The sequence below is a fragment of the Pseudorca crassidens genome, chromosome 5, assembly GCF_039906515.1.
Source record: "Pseudorca crassidens isolate mPseCra1 chromosome 5, mPseCra1.hap1, whole genome shotgun sequence".
Taxonomy (NCBI): Eukaryota; Metazoa; Chordata; class Mammalia; order Artiodactyla; family Delphinidae; genus Pseudorca; species Pseudorca crassidens.
Window position 1 is genome coordinate 13,246,922 of NC_090300.1, and position 13,315 is coordinate 13,260,236.

General features: G+C 36.2%; 1 protein-coding gene across 6 annotated transcripts in view; it reads left to right on the forward strand.

Moving 5' to 3' along the window:
• Nucleotides 1-13,315, forward strand: part of TBC1D5 (TBC1 domain family member 5) — a 541,587-nt gene that overhangs the window by 119,150 nt on the left and 409,122 nt on the right. For 3 of the 6 annotated variants that reach the window (XM_067737390.1, XM_067737395.1, XM_067737393.1), the window contains exon 3: nucleotides 12,029-12,162. The exons of 2 other annotated variants lie outside the window; for them this stretch is intronic. The gene's annotated coding sequence lies outside the window, so the exon portion shown is untranslated. Of the gene's footprint in view, nucleotides 1-11,959; nucleotides 12,163-13,315 lie in introns of all 6 variants that reach the window. One more of the 6 variants, XM_067737391.1, reaches the window with a different exon arrangement.

The window sequence follows — 13,315 nt, forward strand, 5'->3', positions numbered from 1 at the left end:
AAGCATCTATTATTACATGCAGCATAAATATAATTTCTGTATTGCATTATTGGATGTCAACAAAGCCACCCCCCGCCCCCCGTTTTTTTGCTTAACTCACAGAAACCTCACACGGTTTGTCTGTCGCAATTGAGCATGTTAAAATATATACATGTTAATATTTACTGTTGTGCTTCCCCAAAATGATCCATACTCTACTGATCTTTAATCACAGAAGTTGATAAAATGAACCTCCATGTATGGTGAACTTTGTTTTCCTACCTGATCACACTTTCTGGTTACTAAAAGACTATTGTTTTTCCTTTTAAAAATATTTGGTCCTGTTTTCTGTGCCCAAACAAACTCTTTTGAACATAAGTTAACCTTTGTGGGATGATTAAAATGGACCCTGCCTTCAGAAAATCAGAAGTGCTATTGAGCAGAATTCTAGTTGCTAAAAATGCCAGGTAAAGTAGATATTTTTAGTACATGTAATTCATTTCTGCTAAGACTTGAAGTCTTGAGAATTCTGGAATTTTCTGAGATACATTCTCCTTAGAGTGTTATAATTTGGCTTGTGTATATTTGAATTGTGTGGTTTTGTAAAAGTATATGATATTATGTAACTAATATTTGTTGTAGTTTAAGAGCTTGACTCTTTAAAAACAAAAATGAAGTTAATGAGTCACTCATTCATGCAGACACACTGAGATTGTTAATTATATGAAGCTGGGAAGGCCAGTCCATTAGGAAACGCAGCTCAGCTGCTTTGCCAATAGTTTGTGGTCTGATGAGAGGTTTTTGTACAAGAGGAAGGATTAGCCCTGAAGAGAACTGTCCAATCTATAGATGGATGTTTTGGGCATGTGGAAGCCTAAGCTGAACTCAGAATATCATGGCTTAGCAAATTAATAAAGTTATGTTAAGTGGTCTCTAGGTACCAAATCTTGGTTAAATAGACCTCAAAATAGACTAAGCTACCAAGGGTCAAAATAGAGGAATTGTAGTTTAAAAAAATATATACCACAGTATGTTTTGAACTTAGTCTTTATTTTTTAAATTCTCATACTTGAGAATTAAACTCTGTTTCCTAAAAATAATTTATATATAACATCATATATACATGACTGAATCTTATTACCATGTGAGCTCTGTTTTCTGGTCAACATTATTCCTTTGTTTTAAGAGCTAGAAAAAATGGCTTAATGTGAAACTTACTGCCTCACTTTCAACATGTTCTGATTGAAGAACTCTGTCAGGTGTCAAAACAAGTCTACCCTCTGGCAAGAGTGACAAGTTCTTCATGAGGAAATTCTGGAATTGCCTTTGGGAAGTATTTTAACAATCTCTTTGGAACTCTTTTTCCAATTGGTTATGTCAGCTTTGGGTGTGGGTGGAGTAGGCCACATATCTGAATTTTCTAGAAGCTTTACTATCATTTATTCTTAGTATAATAATTTTTTATTTGAAGACTTATTCTGGGAGTTGTCTGTATTCTTGTACTGATACATTTATACTTATGAGGCTCAGGATGTAGTTTGGTATTGTCTGGCCAACTGCACACTGGTTTTAGGGATATTTGAGAAGGAATGCCGTTAAAAATGTCTTTCTCAAGTGCATATGTATGTATGGGCTCTCAAGGATAACGTGTTGAAAACTATGTAGGAATTAGTCGTTTAGAAAGTTTGATCTTAAATTAATGCCTGTCACATTGACTGAAGCACAGAGCTTGGCTAGGTATGTTTTCAGAGAGAGCTTTCTTGTTGTACTGAATTCAAGAGGCAAGGTATTTCAGAGTGAAAATAAGTGAGGGAAATCGATGTCTGAGCTCCAGGAATCACAGATTTCAATGTTATGAGCCCACGGTCCATGGTTATAGGAGGCACAGACTTCATTCCCCGTGGTGGGTTTCCAAGGTACTCCAATGAAATACGGAGATAAAGGAATCACTTTAATTCACTATGTGATTTTTTTTTTTTTTTTTGTGGTACGCGGGCCTCTCACTGTTGTGGCCTCTCCCGTTGCGGAGCACAGGCTCCGGACGCGCAGGCTCAGCGGCCATGGCTCACGGGCCCAGCCGCTCTGCGGCATGTGGGATCTTCCCGGACCGGGGCACGAACCCGTGTCCCCTGCATCGGCAGGCGGACTCTCAACCACTGCGCCACCAGGGAAGTCCCACTATGTGATTTTGACCTACATTACTCATAGATATACTTGAGGACATTGTGATGGTGTGTAAAGGATAGGCTTGTGGAGTGTCACAGGCCTGAGTTTAAATACCACTTATTAACTGTGTGATGTTAAGTAAGTTTACTTAACAATGCCTGCAATTTCTTCATCTGTATAAGTGGGATTAATGATAATAATAAAACTTTTGCATCAAGCTGTTATGGGGATTAAATAAAATGACATTTTCTAAAACACAAGGAAGAGTCTTTTAGGACATCCTCCTCATACATCCACTCCCACCCCAAGTACCATGGGCTGAGAAATTAATGTCATCAGACGTTGCTCAGAAGGGCAGTTATAAGGTTAAAAGCACATTTTACATATGGGTAGTCTTTAGATAAGGACATTTCTAAATGTTTTCAATGAAAGATAGTAGTATTTCAATGATTGTTTAGGCCATGATGTTTTAAAAGCAGCAGCAGTTTTAGATTAAGTAACCTAGTCTTTCAGGGTTTTTTCCCCTGTCCACAAATGCTGCTCTGGGAGATGGCCTAGTGTTCAGTCACTTACACAACAAGTGGTCCAGTGCACAGGACTGGGAAGGATGTCCTACTAAGGATCAGGGTTACCAGCCTTTTTGAAGGCTTCAACAGACCTTTTTGAAACTCCCCTTGTAGGGGGTATGGTAGCTGACTGTCACCTTTCCCTTCATGTAACTTGGACGAGAGAAATAATTGTAAAGATGAACACAGAAGAATTTGAGGATCACTTCTTAAGAGGTTGACTCTGGGTGATTTTTTTAAGTCCCAAGAGTTGGGTGCTTTATTTGGGCTCCTGCCTTTGGCGAGTAATAACCAATTGCCTGAGAGTTCTTGCTTAGTTTCCAGTATCCAAACTGGAAAACATTAATTTGGAAAAATCTTCAGGGCTTCCCCGGTGGTGCAGTGGTTAAGAATCCGCCTGCCAATGCAGGGGACACGGGTTCGAGCCCTAGTCCGGGAAGATCCCACGTGCCACGGAGTAACTAAGCCCGTGGGCCACAACTACTGAGCCTGCGCTCTAGAGCCCGTGAGCCACAACTACTGAATCCCGCACACCTAGAGCCCGTGCTCCACAACAAGAGAAGCCACTGCAATGAGAAGCCCGCATACCACAATGAAGAGTAGCCACCACTCGCCACAACTAGAGAAAGCCTGTGCACAGCAACGAAGACCCAACGCAGCGAAAAATAAAAATAGATAAAATAAATAAATTTATAAAAAAAAATGTTCATAACCCATTTTGGTTATAAAACCAAAAGTTTTGGTATACTGTATTTATCATATTTATGATTTTCCTCTTTTCATTTCACAATTTATAATCTTAACCTCCTAGAGCGTTTTTTCTTACGGGATTTTGAATATTCTTAGTTTTATGTATTTTGTTGCAATATGAGACCATAATAATAATATTGCTTGGAATCTTTAAATATTTTAAAAATGATTTTGAAGAATACATTTAAAAAGTTATCCTTCTGAGTAGCAAAAAAAAATGGCATTAGTAACGTAAATTAATTGATTGCCGTTTTATTGAATTATTAGACTGAAAGCACTGATACACGTGTGATCTTCCTGTATCTGTTTTGCTGAAGTGTTAGTTTCAAACCTATTAAACAAGTAACTTAATGCAAAATTTAAAATTCAGCTGGATAATTTATACCAAGAAGTAGCTCAAAGTGAGATATTATGTGAATTGTAGAGACCACAACTTGGCAAAATTTTTAAAGAGAGTACTCAATTGAAGATACTTCTAGGCATGTACCAGTGTGTTTAGAATTAAGGAGACCTTCTAAAATAAAATGAAATCTCAAAAACTTGAGGAATTAGTGACGTGATCTAAACTTCATTTTACTCAGTGAATTCAGGTTACTTGTTACAAGAGTCAGCAGAATTAAAATTGAGATCATTCATTTGTTACTTCTTTTGTCCTCAACATCCCTTTTGCAGGAGTGCAAGATACTGAGGTAGGCATGTATATGAAGTGATACGTAGTATGTGCTTTTTCTCTTAACCTTTTTTCTTATCCCTTTCTCTTCCTATCTTTTAAAAAATTTTTTATTCCCTTCATGGCACAAATAATCTAATCTGCCTACCTGCTAGATTAGAAACCTTGGAAATAAACTAAACTTCTTTCTCTTCTTCCATTTCTATGTCTGGGTACCACCATTTTTCTCATGTTCTTTTGTCTCTCACTTCTCCATTTCTATAGCCGCTGTGCTAGTTCGGTTGTTAGCACTCTATCCCACTACTGGAATTATCTTTCTAAAACACTCACTAAGTACCCAATCATTGATTCAGCTATTTTTCTATGTTGCTAATAATTAGCAACATTATCCAGTTTAGGTTTCTTTTATTATTTTTGAGAAGGGGCTAATAGGCAGTGAGATCAATAAAGGAACAGTAGTTTGGTAGTAAAGTAAGTGATGGGAAAGTCATGAGCCACAAAACAGAAAAAATACATGTGTTAAATAATTGAGTCCTTTGTAGAGCTAACTTATTATCTGTTCTCTTCTGGTTTTAATTACTGTTGTGCACTTCTGTTTTCTGAGAACTAAAGCTTCCTCAGAATTCTGGAATAACTTGGGACAGTGACTGCTTTTCATAGGCTTTCTTCCAGTGCAGTCAGCAATGGTTCGAGTTTTTCTTTTCGCAGTTTGAACAAGATAAATTACAGTTTTTATTGGATAAAAGGTGACAGACAGGTGATGTTACAAAAAAGCAATAGATTAAAAAAAATGGAACTCTGAAGCAAATGGAATAACATAAGGAGGAGTAGTTAATGAGATGTGGAATAATTTAATAAGCCTGGAACAGAGAATTTAGAATACAAAATAAAATTATGGATAATGCTTAAAGTTTTAGCCCGTTTAATCTAAAATAATTTCTTCAGAAATCTTATTTATTTTCATCTTAGTTACAGGAACACACTTAAAAGAAGGGACTACCTTAATTATAAATATGTTTGTATCCTTGTTGCACTGTGAAGGATGTCTACTTTGAAAAGTCCCATGCCTGATGTCTGCCACAAGAAATGCACAAAAACTAACATATGCTTAAGGGAATTTTTCATCTCTTGGAGTCAGGTTGAATCAGCAGCTTTCTTAAGGAAACCACAGTTCTGGGAATTTTCTAACTTTTCATGAGCATTTAGGCAGGTCTGCGAGATTGAAATGGACCTCAGGTGCCCAAAGCAACTCTCAGAAATGACCCAACCTCTTTTGGTTTATTTAGAGTGGTGGAGACTAATCTGTTTCTTATTTGTAAGCTAATTTGAACTTGGTATCAGAGCTTGATCCTAAATGAATCAGGATATAGAGAAGAGAGGCTATGTTGGCATCAAGAGCAAAATTAGAAGGTATAATCCTCAAATCACAAGAATTTTTCTCTTCTTTAATTGTACATACATTGGTTTCTGTTTTGCCTGGATCTTAGGGTAGTGTGGGATCTAACTTGGTACCAACTGTTTGTGAAAAATGAGCATGACTGTTTGAGAGAAAATAATGTCACATACTACTATAAGAATTCTAAGATGAAGAGTGATTTTGGAAGTGAAGGTATGTGTTATTATTAGGACAACCTAGAAGTACTTCATTTACCATAAAAGTCAAAGAAACAGGCTTAGATTGTGTCAGTGCTTTGGGGATTGTGGCTATATAAAGGTTTATAAAATTAAGGGAAGTTATGAACAGAGTGAGTAACGATCAGGTATATTACACTTATAATTGTCTTTGCATTGAAGTGGCATGATACAGTGGTTAAGACCATATGGCCTGTGGGTTAAGATTTCTTGGGTTCAAATCCCAGCTTTACCATTTGTTAGTGATGAGGTCTTGGGCAAGTTAGTGTCCTTAAGTTCTTATTAACTGTTTTGTTTGTTTGCTTTGGTGGGGGTGGGGTAGAGGTAAGGTGGCATTAAATGAGATACTTCATATAGATATCAGTATCGTGGTAGAGTATTGATGTTATTGTCACTAAAGTATTTTTTCAAGCAACTTTGTTATCCTTAGCTTTCTATTCCTGTCATGGTCATGTAAGTCATGAGGTTAAAACCAAACAAACCTGAGTGGGTATTTTCTTTGATTCAGAGGAATACAAGGAGACCATATGTACTAAACTTTAAACTTTTAACTGCTCACATTTAGCTTTGCACATAAGCCTTGAAAGAATAACACCCATCTTGAAATTAAATTCCGTTAACCTTGGGTGGAAATTTGGAGTTTTAGAATTCCTTAGAATCTCTTAAGCCTCTGGAATGTTGTTAAGGCAGCCCTGACTCAGTGTGCCCTGCCTGTAGGTCAGGTTAATGGGGGCTGCTGGGGCAGTGACCAGAATGTATACTTCCATGGTGACAATTGTGGTTCATGTAGAAAGGAAGATGGGCGTACTTTAATTTTCTAAGTGATCTGAAGTATCTGGAAATACAGTAGACATTTTTGGTCTTGAATGCTGTTTTGGTACCAGTGTCTGTTAGCATCCAGTGGTATCACTGAGGGTTATATGTAAGCTCTTACTCCATTTTTTTTTTGGATAACTGTTACTGCTTTAGACCCCTTTACATATTTTTAAGATTCTTTACTAATCAACAATATATTTTATTTAGCCAGTGGTTAACTTGTGTGACAGAAGTTTCCTTATGAACCATTCATCTCCCTTAAACATTCCTATGTCTTTTGACATGTAAATCCCTAAATAACTTAGTTTTAATCACAAGACTAAAATCTGGATTAAGGAAAATCAAATTTGGTAGAGACATTTTATGTATAGTTAAAACTGCTGCTGTTTAATTATCCCTCTTTCTATTGGAAAGGAACCTTGACAGTAGTTGCTCAGAAACATATTTGAAATTTTTATATTAAATTGGGTACAATTTAATTGGACAAAATAAAATATTGTATATGTTCAATAAATAGTTTAAAAATTATGTGCCTGAAGAATGGAAAGTGGTTGTTGTTGGTAGAGATCTTTTAGAAAGCTTGAAGAGTCATCTCTTCCACTGCTGTATCAGAATCTTTGGGAAGGTCTGCTTGGGAATCTCCATTGTGAGAAGCTCCTTAGGAGATTTTTATGCACACTGAAGTTTTAGACCCACTGCTGAATTCTCTACTGACAGCTTTAGGATATCGGCTTCTGCTCTTCTGATGGAAGCTACTCTTCCCCAGTTGGGGGAAGAACAGGGGTGAGCTGAGGCAGCTCTTCCTGATGCCCTGCCGTGCTCTGTGCTGGGAAATTTCCAAAGCTATCAGTGTTTTGAGTCCTCTTTCAACTGGCACTCCTGTGGTGAAGGAACATGTCATGTTAATGGTGATGCCCAACCCAGAGCCTTCATGTGTTTCCTAAAACATTCATACTTCCTAGCAGGGGAGGAAATTGCAGGTGAGGAAACATAAGAGAGTTTAAGTGGTCTTCTGGAGCCGGGACTGGAACTGAGGTTGATTTGATTTTAATGCCCAGACTCTTTTCTTTCTGTCTTTTTTTTTTTTTTTTGCCGCGCCGAGCAGTTTGTGGGCTCTTAGTTCCCTAACGGGGATTCAACCTGGGCCCCGGCGGTAAAAGTACCATGTCCTAACCACTGAACCGCCAGGTAATTCACTACTTTTTTTTTTGTTAAGCCCAGACTCTTTTTGATTTACAATATTATATAAACTTCAGGTGTACAGCGTACTGATTCACACTTTTTATAAAGCCCAGAGTCTTACACTATCCTTGCTACCCTCCTTTTAGTGGAAAGAACGATGGGTTGTCGGTTAAGGTAGCCTTGGGTTGGAAGGATGCCTCTATCATTTACTGGCTTCACTAGCGACTTTACACATCCCCAAATTCAGTGTCCTCATCTGAAAAGCAGGCATGAAGATTGTAAAATTCTAAGGTTATTGTGAGGATTAATCGACCACATTTTTAGAGTGCTTCAGCGTATTTTTATAGTTCTGTCCCAGAGTAGGCATTCTAATAAATGATGACTATTATTTCATAACTTAAGGTAAGGTGAGTGTGCCTTATGGAATGAACCAATTTTAGGCTAAATGAGTTTGTCAGATTATGAAATGTATGTTTTCCTATTCTGATGTGGTGTGATAACTAGAAACAAGGAAGGTGCTGGATGTGTGAAGGGGTTTTCTTGTGGGAAAACAGTGTAGACCTCTGTTTTTTATCTAGTACCCATATCCTGGTAAATTCTAAATTTGATTCTAGCCCAGACCCTTCCTATAGCTCCAGACTCTAGTAGTAGCTCCAGATGTTTCTGTTGAAATGCCCACAGGATGTTTCCATCAGTTAACCCCTTAACATGTCCAAGTCTAAACTCGGGCTCTTCCTTCCAACACCTGCACCCTTCTGTTAGGGTTCCCTACATCAATGAGTGGAATTGCTCTCCATCTGCATCCTCCACAAAATCTAATCTTTCATCAGAGTCTGCTGATTGTTATCCCCTGTGTCTCTGCCTTCTCAACTTTGTCTTCCCCACCATCACCTTAGTCTACGCTACTGTCACCTCACACTCAACTCTTCCCCTGCATTTCTCTTGCCCCCTCCATGATTCTGCCACATTGGATATTTTTTCAACATACAATTGGTTGTCATACCTTATTTAAAACCCTTCAGGAATTTTGCCTTATTCACTTACTCTGCCTTTTTTGTTTCACGTACATTCCCTCTTTAGCTGTGGCTGGCCTCTTTGCTTCTCTTTCCTGACTTTGAATGTGCTTCTCTCGTAAGTGCTTTTAGACCTTTGCACTTGATGTGCGCAGATTTGAACACTTCCCATACCTTTCAGATCTCATGTCAGTCTTACTTTAGGTCTTTGCTGCTCTCTGGGATACATCAAGTCTCCTGTTATAAAATCTCATGGTGGGGAATTTCCCATATTTTTAGTAGCATTTATCTCTGTTTGCAATTATGTATTTGCATGGTTGTTGGATACTATTTGGTTCTCCAAATAAAATGTAAGTTCTGTGAGACAATTTCAGCATCTACAAAGGCCTGGAACAGCCCTGACAGCAGATGAGAAATATTAAATGACTGACTGAACTACATAACTAGGCAATTAAAAGACAATCTTTTATAACTAAAAGATTAGTTCTAAAGTGAGGTAAGTATACATGAAGTCACAGTGTTGGCAGGTTAAGCATTGTTACTTGGGAATACGTTTGTTATTGTAGCATTGGTTTCATGAGCCTCTAATTTTACTTAAAGACTAGTAGTGTTTTGAATTTTGAATTTCTGAGTACAGATTAAGAGCTTCCAGAAGTTGATTGTACTTTAATGACTTTTAGAGTCAAAACTTTCCCCTTTCCTCACATCTGGACAGTATTTGAAGTTCACAATTTACAAAAGATATAGTTGGTTGTGTACTTCTTGATGTTTACTATATGGAATGTATTTATTTATGTTATTGGCCTAAGGCATAAAATTTTTAAAATGCTACCAAAACTTACGAAGTCAAGAAATCATAGATGTTATAAAAGGTTTTTTCAGCTCTTATACAAGTTAGAAAAAATGAAGAAGATTAATATGATATTGGAATTGTGCTTTTATGTTACTTTTTGGTATTTGGACCTTAATTTACTGTATGATTATCGTTAGCAAATTGAAATGTTCTTGTGAAAACTCTTAAGGCTGTAGTATTTTCTTGAAAATTGGTTTAGTACTGTTGTTTACATTGTAAAATTAGTGCTTTCAATAAGATTTTGGTTTCCATCTATCCTGAATTCTCCTTAGGAGTGCACAACTTCAAAAATAAAGAGGCACAGTCAGCAGAAAAAAGAGGTGGTCTGAGCATTTATGCGTTAAATATGCATGTTAATTAGGAAAAAAATTAGGAAAATATGAAAACAGATGTTACATAAATTATTGCAGTCCCAGGGCAGCAGTAACTTATACACTGACAGTAATTTTTATATGTGCATGTGTATGTCTATTTCTAGATTTCTCAATGTTTATGCAATTCCGTAGAGAATAACTAGAAGAATGGTATATCCTTTCAGTGAGACAGCAGTAAACATTCCTTCTGCATGTGGCTTGCTGAGCGAGTCTAGGCATAACATACACTTTTCCTGTACAGATAGCCTTCCGTGTTTCCTAATTCTTCCTGTAGCCTTCTTCCTTCCTTCTTGGTTTCTTTGATAGTATGTCAATGAGATCTTTTATTGGATTATGTCCTGTCGAAACAATAAAATGAATCATGATCCCAGCAGTGTAAGAAATGTAAAATTGACTGGGATGTAAAGTATGTGTTTAGAAACAAAGCAAATCACAACTACTGAGGACACTGATTGTAGTGTCACTTTTTCTTTGGTTACGGTTGTACTTTCTGAAGAAATAGCCATCATTCTCTGAACAGTATTGACACAGTAGTGTGACAATCTATACTAAGTGTTACGTAAACACACATTTATCAAATATACATATATTGGAATAATTGAAAGATCCTTGAATGTCTTTCACTGTAAAGAGACATCCATAATATAAAAATGGTTTATATTTTTACAAGGGAATGATGAGAAATAGAGACATGCTTTATTTCAGCGGTGTGGCGATTTTTAGTTCAGCCATGGAGAAAAACCATGTGACTATATTGCTGTCCAAGGAGCTGCTGACAATGTCTAGATATTTCCCATACATAGATTATATAATTTAGAAACATGTTGTTTGTAACTTTTCAGATGAGATTGAAAGTTAAAATAAGGAAATCCTCCATCAGAAGGTAATAAATCATTCTCTTTATCAAATGAACAAACAAAACATGAACTATATTCAGTATAGGGGCACAGAACAGTTTCCTTAAATCTCTCTGGAGATCAATGCTACATTCCTTGGTATTCTTCAGAAATCATACTTTGTTATTTGGTTGTAGTAGCATATGATGCTCAAATGTGTTTTAAGTAATTAATTTCTTTTGCATCCCAGTAGGTTTCAGATACATCTATTATCATAATGTTTTTCAGTTCTGTGTTTTTGATATATATTTTACCTAACTACTGTTGTCCTTTTGTACATATGCTGAGTCACCAGTAAGCTGTAACAGGTTATTGGGAGTAAAGTAAACTAATACAGAATGAAGTCTAGAAAAGAGTGATAATAATATATTTAGTAATTTATTATTATTTAGAGGTTCTTTACCTAAATTAGATATTTAAGAAATTCCATTTTTCTTGATTTTATGTAGAGATACATCTATGTCAGATATGATTTGTGAAAGTAGATTGAAGTATATTACTAAAGATGATAAATGTTTTTCTTTTTCTACAGTCAAAAAGGCTATGGAAATTAATTTTTAATTCACAAATAATATTTACTTGCCACACTGATACATCTGTATTCTAATTTTATGTTTTATTTATGCTTTGGAATTCATTTTCAGTGGAATTTTTTTGACATTTGTTTGCAAATGTCAGATTCCCATTTTTTATTTTATGTGATTTTAATACTTGATATTAGTTTACTATTGTGTTAGTAGTGTATTTCTTATTTGAACACTTTTATTTCATTTCAGTGAAACAAAGTGATAACAGGTGATTTGTTTTATATTGAGGTGTTTTAGTTTTTTTTTTTTATTATAATGCTTTTTATTGTAGGCATTTTAAAGTGAGTTTCTTCTAGGAGCTAAAATAGATAATTGAAAGAGTGACTAAAGAATAAGCTAACATTTGTCCCCTAAGAGCCAAAAATATTATGACATAAACTTTTTCAGCTTGCTTTTTGCATTGATGGCTTTGGTTTAGGGTTCCTTTGCTTAGGGAGAGGATATTTGAAGCTATTTTATTTATTTATTTTTCTAGGTATTTGCTGTTTTTCCTGCAGCTCAGTTGAGGGATAACTCAGCTGATCTCTATTTCTTGATTCTTTAGTTCCGATTGGCCAACCAAGACTTTTATTTGGCAAACTCTGTCGTACAGAACCTGACATCATCTATGACCCATAACAAGAGCACGCGTTTTCAAGTGTCAATTAGATTTGTGGATCAATAAGGTTTTCTTGAAAGGTAAGTGTATATTTATTCAAAACGTACATTTAAAAATTCAGTACTATCATCAGCTGTCTTAGTCTGTTTGGGCTTTTGTAACAAAAATCCTATAGACTGGGTGACTTATAAATAACAAAAATTTATTTTTCACTGTTTTGGAGGCTAGGAAGTCTAAGATCAAGGTGCCAGCAAATTTGGTGTCTGGTGAGGACCCACTGGTTCATAGATGGATGTCTTCTTGCTGTGTCTTCACTTGGTGGAAGGAATGAGAGAGCTCTCTAGGGTCTCTGTTTATAAGGGCACTAATCCCATTCATGAGGGCTCCACCCTCATGACCTAATCGCTTCCCAAAGGCCTCACTCCTAATACCATTACACTTGGAATTAAGATTTCAGCATATGAGTTTTGGGGGGTGATAAACATTCATTTCATAATAATACCCTCACTATAGTTACAGTAATGTGTTTTATATATTTGTGTGCAAAAACTATGTGTGGGTGTGTATGTGTGTGTTTATATACTGCTGCCAGGTTTAGATTGCAGGCTCTTTAAGGGAATAATGTTGCCCTCTAGCACAGAGTTCCCTGATCAGTTTCTTTCCACTTATATATCTACCCACCAGCTTCCAATCTGTTCCTTTCCTTCATTGTTTTCCTTCTCTTTTAATTGAGCCTGCATGAGGGCTTTAAAAACACGTTCCCACCAGCAGACTTTTAGCACTTTTCTTACTGAATACTTTTTGTTCCATATTTCTTTTCCTTCCCTTTTCGTCTTTCCTTCTTTCCTACCTTCCTACCTTCTTACCTCCCAACATTCATTAAATATGTTGGAGTTGTGAAATTAGAATGATTGAACTTAGCATTGAAGGTATCTCAGATAGGTAGCATTCACATTTTTTTTTTAACCACAACCCATAGTAAGAAATAAATTTTATACTTATGAGCCATTTCCCACAGGTATAAATGCACAAATGAAACAAACAAGAGTTAAAACCATTCTACCCTGGCTACCTTGAATGTATGCTGTGCTCTATTCTATTATATTTTTTGGGGGGTATATTTAATATATGCTGATACCCATAATTAAATTTACTTCCCTATCCAATAGTGGATCACCTTTGCAATTTCTGAAGTCATACTTTAGATCACTTGTATGTTTGCTCATGACTGAC